This window comes from Azolla caroliniana, unplaced genomic scaffold, assembly GCF_043228905.1.
Source record: "Azolla caroliniana isolate FFs.n. ecotype wild unplaced genomic scaffold, voAzoCaro1.0.p SCAF_6, whole genome shotgun sequence".
Classification (NCBI taxonomy): domain Eukaryota; kingdom Viridiplantae; phylum Streptophyta; class Polypodiopsida; order Salviniales; family Salviniaceae; genus Azolla; species Azolla caroliniana.
The window spans coordinates 8,121,235-8,132,664 of NW_028230441.1; positions in this window are offsets into that span (position 1 = coordinate 8,121,235).

An 11,430-nucleotide genomic window follows, 5' to 3' on the forward strand; every position below is an offset into this window, starting at 1 on the left:
TTCACCAAGCCGCTCGGATCGGACAAGTTGCAGCACTTTACCGACATGCTTGGTATTCAGCATCTCGACGTGCTGCACTTGAGGGGGAGAAGCAAGGGCAAAGTCCCTATCGAAACGGGCAAAGGCAAAAAAATTGTTGAACCCGTCGGTAAGTTGACACAAGAAGAGGAGACAAGAAGATGAAGGAAGCCGAGTCGACGAAGGAAGTCGACACATCCGAACAGGTCGGAGCAAGCGGCTGTGAAGAAGAGTTGTGCACTCAGGAAGAGAAGTCAATGTTGTGCGGAGGTCATCACGACGGTACTAACCATGATGCGGAGTCGAATGAAGAATTCGATTTCGGTTCACCGGCTGAAGAAGCCGAGGGAAGCATGGAGAAGGCCAAGACTCAGAAGTGGTCCGATGTGGTGAGAGGCCTGAAGCCGGAAGTCGAATCGGAGTGTACCGATTCGGACAAGAGCTGGAACGAGTCGGAGACAACTGACTCGGATCAACAAATGGATCCGGATGAGTCGGATCGACTGAAGGCCATGGGGACACGGAAACAGCGGAAGTCGATGCCATCGTGGGAGAACCGACGGATCGGCAAGCACTGGAGTCACAACAACGTGAGTGCTGAGATGGGCCTATTGAGCAGACATGCTGACCGAGAGGGTCGAGGCGCGCAGAACCAAAGGGGTCGCGGCAAACGGGACCGGACCGGACGAGGAGCGCGAGCAAGGCGGAGTGACGCCAGGAGAAGTCAGTTGGAAGAACCGACTACCACAGAGGTCGACACTACGACCCCACCTCAGGTTGAGCTTGAGGGGGAGTGTTGAGCGGCAAGCTCAACCGGAGCCGGATCGGCTGAATAAGCCGGAGCCGGTAAGCGAGACGGATCGGGCGAAACGGATCGGTATGACGGTGAGCAACCGAACCGGCAAGCAGTGGAGGCCGGGTGCAATCTATAACCGGAAGTCCAATCGGAAGCCTAGTATAGGATAGACTACTAGGTAGCTATAGTCTCGTAGTAAGTGTCAGATGCTCGTGTGAGCATTGAAGTACATGGTACTTCTGTCAGTCCCAAGAGGACTTGTATAAATAGTGCTACTTAGCACAGTGTGTGTACAGAGTCTTGATATAATTTTGAAATTGTGTTCTGCTCTCTCTCTCCCTCTCTCTCTCTCTCTCTCTCTGTGTTTTGTTCTCTGTTTTACGCTTCCGCAAACACTTACGTTTACACGGAAGCGTTAGAAAATAGAGAAAGTAGTGAATACACAGAGTACGCGGGAGAGATAGAGAGAGAAGAACGTAAAAGCTATATTCAAAAACGATATAATTATTATGTACATACAACTATGCTCAGTAGCATTATTTATACAAGTCCTCGTGGGACTGACAAAAGTACCGCGTACTTCAATGCTCACACGAGCATCTGACACTTACTACGAGACTATAATTGCCTAGTAGTCTACACTAATACTAGGCTTCCGGTTACTGATTGGATCCGGCTAACCGGCTCCCCAGCTCACCGGCTCTGTTGCTTGCCGGCTCGGTTGCTCACAGCTTACCGATCCGTCTCGCTTGCCGGCTCATGCTTATTCAGCCGATCCGGCTCTAGTTGAGCTTGCCGCTCAACATGTAAATCATTCAGATCCTTCATCTCGAACTTCTGCAAAAGCAAATTTTTAATCTTTGTGTCTCGGCGAGGCTTTCTCCACCGATGACAAGGTCATCGACATACACGATTAAGAAGATGGGGCTTTTGGGATTGTTCTGAACATACAACGAGTTATCATATTTTGACATCCGGAAGCCAATGTCGTGAAGATAGGATGTGATCTTTGAATGCCATGCTCTTGGGGCTTGCTTCAGTCCATAGAGTGGCTTCTTCAATAAGCAAATTGCATGTGGATGTTTGTTTGATTCGAAGCCAGGTGGTTGCATCATGTAAACTTCCTCCTCGAGCTCACCTTGGAGGAATGCGTTCTTCACATCCATTTGATGCAAGTGTCATCCTTTCGCTGCTGCAAGAGCAATTACTGTCCTCATAGTGGTCATTTTTGCCACTGGGGCAAATGTCTCCTCATAGTCTATGCCATGGGTTTGAGCCTACCCTTTGGCGACTAGCTGAGCCTTGAACCGATTGACTATGCCATCCATATTATGCTTTATCTTGAACACCCAGCGACAACCAATTGGCTTTTTCTTGATTTCAGAGGATGGGACTAAATCCCAAGTATCACTGTCAAACAATGCACACATCTCCTCCCTCATTGCCTCGATCCACCGGGGATCTTGGGCAACTTCTTTGTAAGTCTCGGGTTCTTGGTTTGCTACGACCTTCATCATGAATGCATAGTGGTGGGCCATGTACTCATTGTCCCCGAACCTAACTATCATGCTCTTTTGTCGGTTCGATTGACGGAGTTTTCCTTTGGTCATTTCCGGGGCCTTCTTCATTTCTTACTTGTTGTGGAATGATTGGGGTGAATGATCTGAGCCTTCACTGGATGCCATGTCCTTGGCCTCTTGCTCAGGCTTCTTGCCCTCTTTTTTCTTTCTACAGGTGTAGCACCAACGTGACAGCACATCAAAGGTTTCTTCATGTTGTGCAATACTCTGATTGTTGGATGACACCTCAGGTCCAGTCAGTTGGAGTGTGGGCATACTCCCTACTGGTTCTCCACCCATAATGGTCGTTAGCATCTCTTCTTCTTCACTCTGAGAATCTGCTCCACATATGCTTGTTTCAAGCACAGTGGGGTCACTAATGTTGGGCCATACCATGATGTCACTTCATCAAATACCACATCCCGGCTTACTCGTGACTGTCGAGTGATGGGGTTAAGACACTTGTAACCCTTTTGCTCAAGTGAGTAATCAACAAAGATCATCTTCTCCGATTTTGGGTCAAGCTTTCTCCACTTCTCATCGGGTACATGCACAAATGCAATGCTGCCAAAAACCTTCAAGTGTGAAAGGTCTGGCTTTGTCCCAAAATACTTCTCGTGAGGGGTGATGTCATGGACACCCTCAGTCGTGCACCTATTGATGAGATACACTGCCATAACTGTTGCCTCTACCCAATAGATCTTGGGCATGTTCTTCTCATGCAACATGGTGTGGGCCATCTGAAGAATTGTGCGATTCTTCTGCTCAGCAACACCATTTTGTTGTGGTGTGTACCGGCAAGAGAATTCTCGGTGAATCCCCTTCACTTCTAGAAAGTCCTTGAACTAGGTTGAGAAGTATTCTTGGCCAACATCAGATCGTAAACATCGAATCTTGCAATTCGTCTCATTTTCCACGCAATTCTTTAACTTGAGAAAGTGGTAGAAGACCTCACTTTTCGACTTCATCGGGCATATCCAGGTATGTTGCGAATAGTTGTCAATGAAGGTAACGAAGTACCTACACCCACCAATTGTCATTGTTTGAGCTGGGCCCCATACATTTGAGTGGATGACGTCCAACAAGCCTTTACTCACATTTCTTTCGCTTAGGAATGGATGCCTATGTTGCTTGCCTTGTTGGCACACCTCACATACATTATCAGGATGTTTCGAAGTAAATCATGGCAATTCGTCCACATCCCCTTTTGTTTGCATTGATCGGAGTTTACCGAGGTTTACATGGCCAACCCTTTTGTGCCACAACTCAATATCAGACTCCACCTTGAGTCCCTTTGTATACATTGTGTGTTCACCTTAGTCGCATCAAGAATAAACATGCGACCTTCTCTTATTGCATGAGCGATAAGTTGGCTTTTATCCTCAATGAAGCAACCTTCCTAGTTGAATCGTACTTGCATTCCTTGTTCAACAATTTGGCCAACCGAGACCAAATTCTTTGTGATTGTTGGGACATGCAATACATCTTTCATGTAGCCCTTGTTGTCGTGATTGTTAAGGGCCACATCTCCAATGTGCTAAATCATGTGTGTGGAGTCATCACCGGTCTCCACCAGACCAGGTCTCTCAGGTTCCCTCAAATTCATGAACCATTCTTGATGACTTGTCATGTGATTTTAGGCACCTGAGTCCACGAACCATACATCATCAGGTTGGGAAACACTTGTTATCATGCTATTCGCCCGGTGTCGCATAACAAACATCCGCGCTTTGTTTTCTAGATCAACAATCACAACATAGTTTGTTTGCTGCCAGGGTGAGGTAGCTGAGTCATTCTTTTTCTTCCGACACTCAGCTTCAAAGTGGTCAGGCTTTCCACAATACCAACACTCATTTTGTTGGTTCTGCCTGGTTGATGCAAGCTGGTGGAAGCTCCCCTTTTTGCGGGAATTCCCTTGGCTGTTTCGACCTTCTTGCTACTTGGAATTAAATTGTTGTGGACGTCGTCCACCTCTTCCTCAGCCATTCCTCCCCCGATTTCCACAACCATGATCGTGACCTCGACTGAGATCATCATGTGTATATAGCATCTACCCATCAGATGTCGTGCTTTTCGACCATGTATGGTTCTCCTCAACCATTAGCATGGATTACAAGTCGAAAAAGCTTGGGGGGTTCTCCCTTGTTGTTATGGCAATTCGAAATGAGCCATATTTTTGTGCCACGCAGCCAAGCCAGGCACCATCTCGTCATCATCAACTGCGACATTGATGGAGCCAAGTGAATCACATAAGTCTTTGATCCGGAGGGTGTAGTCCGTCACGGACATATCCCCCTGCCGAATATTGTTCAACTCCTGCTGGAGTTGAAGTTTTCTCGTTGTGGTTGAAGCCGCGAAAATCTTCTTCAAGTTTTTCCACGCTTCTATTGGGGATTTCACATCACGAATATAGCTTAACATGTGATCTTGCACACATGTTGCCAAACAATACATCACCCTAATGGCGCCTTGTTCCCATGTGGGGTAGTTGGGATTTATACTATGAGGGGTTGTTTCTTGAGCTCCCTCGATATAACTCCAATACCCTTGCCCAACTAGGTATTGATGCATCTTATATTCCTAAGATGCGTAGTTGTGTCTGTCCAACTTCTCTGTTGGAAGTGCGCTACCCATTTGTGCATTCATTTTTCTGATTTAGCTTGATTCATATGATCCTGTTAACGTGAGCCTCTTGTTGTGCAAAACTACAGCGACGATAGTAGGTTTTAAAACAACGTCTCTAGCTGCTCACACAGTTTCAATGGTAGAGCTCAGTGAAGGATCTCTAACCCTCACACTCTGATACCATGTAAAGAATCTAACTCTAGTAGAGTTTAGTATTCAGAAGCGTTGTGTGTGTGTGTGTGTGTGTGTGTGTGTGTGTGTGTGTGTGTGTGTGTGTGTGTGTGTGTGTGTGTGTGTGTGTGTGTGTGTGAGAGAGAGAGAGAGAGAGGGAATGTATAAGCAAGAGAAGGAATTACAGAGAATAACTAGAAAAATAAGAAAACACACAGTAGGGGGATGACAGCTTATGCACTTAAGAGAGCTATATTAATTATCTAAAGATCATCAACTAAACTAAATGGCCAAAGGGGGTTTTATATACAAGTCCTCAAGGGACTACCCTATTAAATGTGTTGGTAGAATCTAACCAAGATATCCACCTGAGTACGATTTTGTCATAAGAATATCTAATATTCTTTGACCACACTAACACTCGACAACTACACGGATTACAATAAAGTGTGCTCACACACTTTTTCACACATCGTCATTTTCTTCATAAGCACATGTTCACACAAGTTGAGCTTGATTCTCAACAGTATAATATTCTTCAAACAAGACCTTGATGAAAACGTTATGATGAAGAATCCTAGTCAGAGCTCCAAACCATTGTAGCAAAATGTAAAAAGACAAAATAACCATGTTGAAATAATGGATTGGGGCATACAAAATGACCTCTATATTATATACCATAATGCTTTGCTTGAGTTTTACATTGAATGTGGAAAATAGAGGATGCTTGGTCATTGTTCTTCAGATATTGCACTCAAGATGTGGCCATCATTCACAATTGTTTCAGTTGTTTTGAATAATGGTTTTGGATGGATTCAAACAGGACAAATTCATGCTCGTATGCATCATCAACTCATACGCCGATGATGGTTCTGTATATTGTGGAAGGTTAAATGTGGTAGCTTGTTCTTTCATGATTTTAGGCTACGCTGACAAGGTCATTCAACTATTTAAAGAGATGAAAAAGCATGGGGATATAACTAAATGAAGTGGCTTCAAATTTAAGACTTCCATTATAGAATATAGTCTCTTGGACCGTACTGATTTCAAGATAGGCTGAAAACAGGTGGGAGGAGGATGCTTTTATATAGCACTTATGTATGCATTCGGAATGTATATCTCTGAATGTCATCGCATTGTTTGTCTTGAAAACATGTGGAAGTTTTCGGGTAGTAGAAAAATTATAAGAAGTGCACAACCGTATCTAAAAACAGGGTTTGGAACATGAACTCGTAATCACTAATATGCTAATTTATATGTATGCATAATTCCATTTCTTCTTATGAGATGGATGGAGTCATTGTTCTTCAAATCTTGGATTCAAGATGTGGTTTTCATGTTCGAACACATTTGATTTAAAAGAAGGAAAAGAACTCCATATTGCCATCGCTCAACTAAGTATCAACTTGGATATGCTCATTGGAAGCACTCTAGTTTATATGTATGCAACATGTGGAAGTTTATCATATGCATATAAACTGTTCGATGGGCTGAGATCCCTCAAGGTGGGTGTCAATCACATGGTTGTGCATGAAGGCATGCTCATACATGTTGAAATCATGGATCGAGGCATACAAAATTACCTCTATACCATAATGCTTTGCTTGAGTTTTACGTTGAATGTGGAAAATATAGGACGCTTGGTCATTGTAAATGTGGTGGTATATTGGATGCATGTAAAGTTTTTCAAGGATTAGATGACCCCAATGTGGTATTTGGATATGTTGAATATGAACATGATGAGAAAGATTGATTTGCTTCGAGCATATGCAAATTCATGGTATGTCTCAGTTATTGAGGAAGTGCTCAATCAAGTCTATCAAATGAAGGATTCATGGCTAGCCATTGTCTTACACAAGGCGGGTTGGGGAAGGATAGTCACTTTCTTTCCATCTATTTTGTATTTTGTAGCTGATATGTTTTTTAAAACTAATGGAAGGATATGTTTTCTTGAAAAGAACAAAATAAACAAAATAAAGTGTATGTTTGTTGAGCGGCAAGCTCAACCGGATCCGGATCGGTGACCCGGTGAGCAAGTGAGCTAGAGAGTTGGGGAGTCGATGAGATGGATCTATCAGTAACCGGAAGCCTAGTAGCAGCTAGACTACTAGGGAGTTAATAGTCTCGTAGTCAGTGCCAGACACTCGAGTGAGCATTGAAGTATGCGGTACTTCTGTCAGTCCTCTCAAGACTTGTATAAATAGTGTTGTTGACCACGTTGTATACACGGAGTGTTGATATAATTTTTTAATTTAGATTCTTGTTCTGCCCTCTCTGTCTGTCACGAGTATTCTCTATATTCTGTGTATTACTCTCTCTCTCTCTCTCTCTCTCTCTCTCTCTCTCTCTCTCTCTCTCTCTCTCTCTCTCTCTCTCTCTCTCTCTCTCTCTCTCTCTCTCTGCTGCTACGCAACCAAGTTGTTGTCTTACGCTTCCGCACATATGCTTCCACAATGTTGTTCAAGTTGGATCCTAAGTTATCATTATGATCAATTTGGTTGTGGCGTACCCTCTCCCAAGATGGTACGAGTGAGTAGGGATGTCGTATTTAACAAGTCAACATCTTGGTGCACTTTTAACACCTTACATTTACCCGTCCTTTTTTTACATTTGTTTCTTTTACAAATCTTCCAAGTGCATGTGCAATGTTGCACATCCCCATTTTATCCATCCCACTTGGTTTTCTCACCATGGCCGAAAATCCTCATGACATCCACCCCCACCAAACCGCACATCCACCAGTATGTGCCAAGAAAGGGAAAGAGGTGAGATTTTCGGCAATGGTGATTAACCAAGTTCCACCGCTTCCTCGTTGACCTTGCCCGACTTTGTCTTCCATTTCGAGCATGCGCATCCTTCCCATACGAACCAACATTGCCTCCCGATCCACCGTGTCCGCCACATGTCCCCAAACCATCGGTTCCGTCCGATCCACCATATACGATGCTCGCACCTTCCTCCCTGGTCGGTCATAATGTCGTTGATCCAGTCGCTCTTCCTTTGTTTGTCGTGTGTGTCCTCCAATTGGACTCCCGACCACTCCGATTGCATGTTGGATACCATCCCTCACACACCTCATATGTTCCTCCTTCGGCCCAATCATCTCCTCGTCCCAAGCACCTAGGTGTGCCGTCTCCCTCCGTTTCGCGCTTACTTTCCGTAGGATCTACCCACGCATCGATGTTGACCTCGGAATACGTGCTCCTTTTTAGTTCCTCATGTGACCACATTACGCGTTCCCCATTTCGCCCTTGCCCGTGGTGCTCTCTCATGGTAGGGTGTACCTCCATCCCGACATCCGCGTCGGGGATCCCCGCTTCGCTGTCCTTAGTGGCTCTCGTTATCGCTTCGTCTTTATGCGCACCCTCTCGGCCCGCTCAGCCCCATCCATCCTTCGGGATGTCGTGTTTGCTCTTCCCAGTGTGTAGCCCTTCGTTCTCCACGCACCTCCTCCGTTTCCCTAGACACGACCCTCCGCTCATGTTGATCTCGCTCGACTCGTTCCGTCGATCTCGGTACCTCGCCGCGCCATCTTTCTTCCCGTACTTGCCTCTCAAAGGCTCGACCCAACCGCTATCGTCGGTCACTCGATGCGGCTCCTTCGGGTGCATGCTTGTTTCTTGGCCCTCGAGCGACCGTAGTGCATGCTTCATTTTTCGCCCTTCACACGTCGTAGTCTCGACCTCCACGTCGGACTCTCCCCCCTTCGTTGTAGTCATTCCACACCGGATACATGTTTCGGCATCGTCATCCGCTTCAATCTCCAACTCCTCGCCACCACCTGTCGTCTCTTCGGTCTTATGTTGGCACTCGGGCGCAACCGTCGTAACCTCCAGCACCAGTGTCGAGGGGTCTCGCCTCTGTCCAGTCCAATCTTCCTCCTTCGCCTTGTCGTCGTCTTGGTCACCCGCTATTAGAGATATTTACTAATGTAAGCAAAGGATAAGGATAAACGATAGATCTAGATAGAGAGGAAAGAGAGAAAGAAGGGTGTTGATCCACCTGACCACCCCCGAGCGAAGGGATCGAGACGGACTTGAGCCTCGATCAGCATCCCATACCATCGTCGTGGCATCGAGTCGTACCTGGTGCTGGCGCGCTCGCTACAAGAGTTGACCCACCACAAGAATAGAGTCTCGACGTAGTCAAAAGATGATGAAATGAGGGTAGCTAGGCCTCTTATTTATAGTGATACCCAAGGCCCCAAGCAAGTTCACACTTGGCCTAATGGGTTGTCTCAATCCCAAGGATTTAAAGTAATCCTCCCCTTCTTTACACTCTCATTTAACCCTCACACTTATCCACGTGTATAGAATACTACGGTAAATTCTCACCACGGGATATTATATGGTCATGCCCGTAACACCCACCTTGCCGCCGACACCGTCCGTCTCTCCGGTCTCATGTGGGCCCTCGTGACCGACCGCCAAAGTCTCAAGAACCGGTGTGAGCAAGGTTCCAACACCACTGCTCGTCATGTCCGTAGCCACCTCCATCTGGGCATCGTTGTCTGTGGCTACCCCGTCCCCGATCGCACAAGCCACGGGATATTATATGGTCATGCCCGTAACACCCGCCTTGCCGCCGACACCGTCCGTCTCTCCGGTCTCATGTGGGCCCTCGTGACCGACCTCCAAAGTCTCAAGAACCGGTGTGAGCAAGGTTCCAACACCACTGCTCGTCATGTCCGTAGCCACCTCCATCTGGGCATCGTTGTCTGTGGCTACCCCGTCCCCGATCGCACAAGCCTCGATTACGCTTGCTTCCTCCCCGCTCGATGTTTCGGGCAACCGTGTCTCGAAACTTCCGCCCACTCTCGAAGTGGCACTCCCCGCTCCGAAGTCTCCGGCTTTATCCATGGCCACCCCTTTTCCGCAAGATGAGAGGGTCGCTCGCTCCGCTCCGTCTCCCATGTCGTCGGCGCACGCTCTTTCGGCCTCCACATAGGCCCCGTCCTCCGTGCGTAAGGAGGCATCTTCCTCCGCGTCCTCCGATCCTCTTGGACCCAACTCCTTAATAAACCCCTCTTCGGCTTCGATCTTTGACTTCACGATCTCGTACACCTCCCGTATCAATGCTTCTAGGTCGAAATCCTCCGAACCATTACGCGTTGAGCTCTCTTCCGGTGATAGTGCGTAGTCACTCACCATCCTCTCTTCTCCACCGCTCGCGGGCCGTGTTGTGGTTGACCGCTTCTCACCGTGTTGTCGGCATACCCACTCCACTTTGAACCAATCATCGGTGAGGTCGTGTGCTCCATGATCATCTTCGAGCTCAAATAAAATGTCCATCCTTTCCTCCCGATGGACTGTCTTCAAAAATAGGAGGACTTTGTCTGCCCCCACCAATCTCTGATCCCGCTCCGAGAGTTGAGCAAAACGACACTCGAATTTTTGGAATGCTTCCATCATGCTTCGATGGGCCTTCACCGACGCCACCCATCGATCGAACTCATGCCAACTTCTCCCCTCCGATTTCTTGTACCCGTGTGCCTCCAATGAAGCTTCCATCCTCATCCTCCCTTACCGCCCTTCACGTCGGGTTCACCAAATGTCGCGGAAATCCGCGCGTATGTGTTGGATAGGACGAGACCACGGGGGTCTTGGACTAGGGAGTAAGAGGAGGGAGAGAAGCTTGGGAGTTCAATCGAGAAGGAAGAGATAGATTAAGATTCAAGAGGATAAGATCTAAACAAGACAGATACATTATGCAAAACACCGCATCAATTACAACCATGGCCGTGTAGGCCAAATGTAAACCCTCTAGATAAAACCCTAACCAGATAGGGGAGAAGAAGAAGATGATGATGAATGAATGAAACCCCTAAAACGAGATCACAAACCCAAAATTCCAAAACCCTAATGGCAACCCAAAGAAACCCAAAAAGTGGAAGCCCCTCAAAAATAGCCCCTCTGTTATGTACACATAACGTTGGTGAGGGTAGGTCACTAATATTTACATTAGTGAAGGGTATGTTCACTATTATTAAAAAGGGGACTAATGATTGGATAGAATGAATGATATGTGCATGCACTATCATGATTTAGACAACCAATGAATAGAGAGCCTTTTAGAAAGGCACATCTATTCAAGGGGCCTAGGAAAAGGTATAAATATGAGGCTTAGCTACCCTCATAGGGATCACGTCAGAAGGCTGCTGTCGGAGACACCGGTGGTGCGGGCTAGGCTTTCGTCTCGACGATCGTGTTTATCTCTTCCAAGGTATTAGTCATCCTAATATCCGGCGGTATGGGACGTCGG